This window comes from Halichoeres trimaculatus, unplaced genomic scaffold, assembly GCF_033239565.1.
Source record: "Halichoeres trimaculatus isolate MK-OKI-2021-1 unplaced genomic scaffold, fHalTri1.1 fHalTri1_scaffold_19, whole genome shotgun sequence".
NCBI lineage: Eukaryota > Metazoa > Chordata > Actinopteri > Labriformes > Labridae > Halichoeres > Halichoeres trimaculatus.
The window spans coordinates 1,662,537-1,668,438 of NW_027437197.1; positions in this window are offsets into that span (position 1 = coordinate 1,662,537).

Sequence of the window (5,902 nt, forward strand, 5' to 3'; positions counted from 1 at the left end):
TCTCGCATTTTACAGTGTATATATAGAAGTGGATGCTGAGTGAACCTGTGTGCAGCTTGGTAGAGCCGCTGTGCTGCAAAATAACACTTTTGGCCTCTGTGAATCTGTTGATTTGTGTTCAAAGACAATAATATGAGGAAAATTTGAAATATTTGGGAATAATTATTTAAAAATATTTTTTAAAAATGCTAAATGAACCAAAAAATGTCACAGATACAGTAGGTACAGTTACCCACAAAACACACTTAAATTTCATTGTTGATTAGATATAAACAACTACTGTACACTTGTAAGATATGAAATGAGAGACACATTGTTTTTATAATATAAATGCTAGCTAAACGTTAGCTAAATGTGTTTTTCTATCATTGTTATGTAAACAGTATTTGATATAAACTTGACGACTCCAAAGACAAAGTATAAACGTAGCAGTTTTTATTTTAAATTACTATGAGTGGATGATTTTAACTCTCATCATGAATTGTGTTTGGATGCATCGTCTAAATGCTATTAGCAGGAAGTGACTGGTTTAATCCCAGTCTGGACTGGAGAGAAATCCTCACAATCACTCCCAAACCTGTGCAGCCCCCTAAGTAACCCTCCCAGTGGTTTCTCTCTGCAGTCCGTCTGCGTGCAGTGTGTACCGCGCGCTAACACAACGCAGTAATAGTTGCCTGTGTGCCCATGCTGAGGATGAGCCAGCCAGAGCCTGCCCCAGATGCATACATTTCCCATAATGAGGCAGGTGGCCTCGACAGACGGCTCGGTCGTTGTGGGTGACACGGCGTACACCGCGGCTCTGGGCATCTGACTGACAGACAGCGTGCCAGTCCCTTCCCTTCCCTCCTCTCGCTGGCTCTCCTTCTTCCTCCATACCTCTCCTCTCTCCTCTCCTGCTTTCTCCTCTTCAGTTTCTTCACTTTGTGCATGTGTGTGTGTTTGTGCATGTGTGTGTTTCTGCTGCTTTGTTTCACAGCAGGGTTTGAGTAAATTCCTCCGCTCCACGGCAATTTTAAATGAAGATAGCTGAAGGTCATTAATTGAACTGCCGCGGCTGTAACAGGGTAAAACTCACTGTAATTAAGAGCGAATAAATAATTGATTATGTATATTTTCTTGTAATTGGCTCCTCGTTACCCTTCTACAGGCTGAATGCTAATTGATGCTGGGAGTTAATTATCATTTCACTGTGAAGTTGGCAGTTTATCCAGGGAGATGTTGAAGATGAAGGTCCCATCATGACCATCTTTACAGGAAACCAAGGTCAGGCCTGAAAATTACCCAGAAAAAAAAAAGGGGGAGTGGTCAGGACTTGGAGGGATACAAAATGCCCCGCCAGCCACCTAATGAGAGTATTTAGCAAACTAGCAGAGGAAGCTGTAAATGGCAAGGATTAAGCCAGAGGCCTTAAGCAAGAGGATCTATTAATAAGGATTCCCCAAGGCCCAACTAAAGACTACAGATTAAGACTGCAATCTGAATGTAGGTCCTGTAACAGAGGCCGTGAGCTGCTTTACAAACATTAAATCTTCATTTCTGGATTAAACACACACACACACACACACACACACACTCGCTGTCGGTTTAAGGTTGGTCCGAGTGTCTCGTATCCTCCGCTCCCCGCGCCGTGACATCAATCTGGAAATGGAGCAGCAGCATTTGTGTGTATTTTTACATTTTTCAAACACATGATTTGGACGTATTTATGGAAGCAAAACAGCGTCTCAGATTCACGTCCGTGGTTGAGCTTAGCATGGCAGCTGTTGACATTTCAGGGCCGATGTTGGAGGAGACACGCTGTCAGCTTTCGGGATGTGCTTCCGTCTGGAGCACGTCAGAGTCCTGTACAGCTAAACGCTGACACGGACGGGTGTTTTTTTATTTCTCCGAGCGTTAGCAGGGAGACAGGAAGCTAAACGGAGACGTAGGTAGGTTTGTGTTTCGTTTCCGGGGAGGAGTCAGCATCATCTGCTCCATAAACGGAGAAACAAAGACCACCAAGTCGTCTCCACAGGACCCCTCCTGCCTGTCTGCCTCCCTCGCTGAGGTGTCCTCCGCCTTGCCTGAGTTAATTCCCGCCAACAGGCCGAGCCTCCGGGGCAGCTGCGTCAGCACTTCCTCAGCCGGGGCGAGGACTGCGGTTTTTGAGCCTGTCTGGTCTACAGACGCCGTGGGTCCGCTGACAGTCCTGTCAGGGAACCAGAGAGCAGAGATGCTGCTCAGCTCCTCTTACAAACCTGTGTGTGATCAGCTGCCTCTGGAGGAGCCTTCACAGGACGGGAAGTGAGAAAACGCTCGGTTAGCAGTGTCAAACATCGCTGGAGGATCACAAAGACACAGGAATAGATTTTCACTGGCGGCTAGAATTAACCGGGGATCCAAACACAGCTTAAACTGGATCTTAACGCCGCTTATTTCCTCACTTTCTCAGGGCTGTGTAGTCCTGAATCTGTTCCTGGATGACTTGGATTCGGCGCCGCTCGCTGCAGCAGCAGACAGCTGCATCGTATCGCAGCGTAGCGAGCAACATATTTTCCTCTTCTTGTTGTTTTTGGATGCGATGTTTCTGCCTTTGAACGCTCCCTCCCCAGCGTCCTCCCGCTGCTTCCTGCATGTTTAATGTATCAGTCATTCAGGTGGGGAGTGACTGCTATGGCGTTGTCTTTTAGAAGCTGAGAACTCTGTTTTCCAGCCGCGGCGCCAGGTGTAACTGAAATTGACACGTCTTTCGATACACGCAGGAAATATGTTATTGGAAGAGACGTCTTTTATTCTCCAGAACTTTACATCACACGGCATCTTGGCCGAACGCTCTGATCTGGATCCCTCTGTGGATAAAGGGGAGGGGAGGGCTGCACATGTGTGTGTGAGCGAGTGTGTGAGCTAAATAAATAAGTCCAAAGGCAAATCGATTAACTCAGAAGTGAAGAAGTTTTCTGAAGAAGGGAAAAGGGAAAGTTTTTTTTTTGGAAAGAGCTGCAGCAGAAATGTAGGATTCAGATTAAACAAACTGCTGCGCTGTGCATCGAGGTTCAGAGTTCAGATTGTAGGAGGAGGAGAGCTTTGTATAATTTAACGTTTTACAGGAACAAAGCAGCAAGCAGAGGCTGAGGAGAGGGGTCGGCGTGAAGAGAACAACGTGCATCGAGGACGAAAGCTGCAGAAGGTCAAAGGGCAGAAAGAGAGCATGGTGGAAATACTAACAACGCCTGAGAACGTGTCTCCACCAGGGGGCGCTGACGGGGTTTGGAACAGGGGGACCAAGTTTTACACAGAAACACAACAAGATTCACATTTTAAACCACAGAAACGGCAAAAACAAACATACTCCCTGTCTCTCCTTCTTCTGTCTTTTTCTTGATGGACGTCATCTTGCTCGGCTCGAAGTGAAATCGCCACAAAAACTGCTCCCCCTGGTGGCTGGCTGCAGTATAGGTCAAAAAATCCATCTCCCCAGTCATTCCAGATGGGCTGTGGTCAAACTTTAAAAAATTAATACACCTGGTAGAAATGTTTCTCACGTCTGATTGTTGTGGTGATTTGAAGATATCATTTGGCTGCCTTGTATTCAAGTCCTCTTTTTTCTATAAATTTTCTTTTTCATTAGTTATACAAGGTTAAAAACGAGGTTTTACGTCACCTTTAACGATGATTGACAGCTTGTCATCCAGCTCCACTCAGGTTTTCCCAGAATCCCTCACAGTCTCTGCTGCACAGACTCTGGCTGCACAACTGCTACTATGCTGGCCCCTCTGACAGGGTGTCTTGGCTTTAAAACCGTACAATGTCCACTCTATATACAGTCTATACCAGGGGTGAGCAACCCAGGGCACAGGTGTCATACCTGGCACATGAGGTTATTTATATTGGCACGCAGAGAATAATTACAATTACCGTATTTTCCGCACTACAAGGCGCTTCCAAATATAGGGCGCACCTTCAATGACTGGCCTATTTGAAAACTGTTTTCAGGGCGCACCGCATTATAAGGCGCATAGAGTAGAAGCTATAGTAGTGGCTGGGGTTGCGTTATGCATCCACTAGATGGAGCTGCGCTAAATGGAATATCCACAAAACAGTCAATAAGTCAGTCAAACTCAGGCTACATCCACACGGAGCCGCACATTTTCCTATCCGACTATTTTCTGTGCCGTTTTAAAAAAAAAAGTGCGCTGTAAAGACGAAGGTTTCTGCCGTCCACAAAATAAGTTTCCAGAGATCAGTTCAAATGCCAGACCTTTGGGGGGCGCTGTTTTGCTCTAACAATAAACAAGAGAAGAAGCCCCGGCCAGCCTGTGAGCTAACGTTAGCACTTAGCAGAATTCCTCTTTACAGGTTCTTACCACTGTTACTCCGGCGACGCCCCCTGACTACAGCAGCCATGATTAATTAATATCGATCCATATATAAGGCACATCGGATTATAAGGCGCACTGTCGGCTTTTGAGAAAACTGAAGGCTTTTAGGTGCGCCTTATGGTGCGGAAAATACGGTAGGCAGAGGGCAAAATAAATAATAATAAATAATTTATAAAAAATAAAATAATAAAAATAACACTTAACAAGAAACTGAGCACACTACAAATTACGTAAAAAAATTAAATAACATTAAATAATAAATGTAAATCATGACGTTTCAAGTGCAAATTTGTCTTGCAAGTGTGGCAACCACAAATCTCTTGGGAGGTCAGTCAGCTAGCCTGGGATCGCATCCATTTAGCGGCTTTATCATGGCAAACAAACCAAGTTCCAGTTGTTCTTTCCAACATAGCTCGACAAGGTAGGATGGATTTATTGCCAGAGATGGCCAGAGATGAAGGGATATGCACCCTTTGCTGTGAAAGTGTGGTTTGTTAGGACATCAAGTCCTGTTACCAAAGTTTACAAAACAGAGCAACACATTCAAAACTTCCTGTTCTGTTAAAAACTAACTCGGTAAGGGAAGCTAAGCATGGAAAACCCTTCGATGACTGTCGATGATTATATGAAAGAAGTAAATATCGGCACTTTGGGCATGAGGGTATTTTAAAGTAGCTTGAGTCATGGAAAAGGTCGCCTACCCCTGGTCTACACTTTGGACACTGACGAGGACCTGCCTCACTGTCATCAGGATGCTAATGTTTACATTTCAAATCATATAACTCCACTCAACAGTAGCTGATTAAAATAACATTATATATTCAAATTATTTATAGAAAAACATTAAAACTATTCACCTACAGCCTGAAAAAGCCTGTGTTTCTACATTTAGCCTTCTTCAGGTTAGAGCAAATTAATGTTTTATTACTGTCAAACCAGCTGTTAGCTTAATGTCAGAATATTTACTCTACATTTCAAATGTGCAACAAAACAAAAAACTACTGTTTTCATGAGTAGCACATCATCCGACTTTCTGAGTTGGAGATTCAACTTTAGGGCATTCTTATTAAAGTTTTGACTCAGAGCCCCAAAACTCAGACATACGTGTGCACCATGAACGCACCTTTAGCCGTGGCATCCTCCATGTGTGCTGCAATCATGTAAATAAGTCCAACTACAAACCATTATCCTCTGTTTACTGGTGATGTTTGCCGTCTTTTGTGGGATTTGTAGAATTTGCAGTAACTCCTGTACTTGATTACTCTGAATATCTTTTTTTTTTTTTTTTTTTTTAATTGAAATAATTCATTTTACAGAGTATTGAACAAACAGCTTTACAGTTATCCATGGAACATGTGTTAAACAAACAAAGAACAATAGTATAAGATAAAGGTACACATATAACTAAGAAATGAAGGAACTGAGAGACAAATTAGGTCAACACAATAATCAAATTGAAGGACAGAAGAAAGAGAAAGAAAATGGAAAAAAAAAAAAAAAAAAAAGATGAAACTCTGAATATCGAACGATATTCTGTTCCTCTC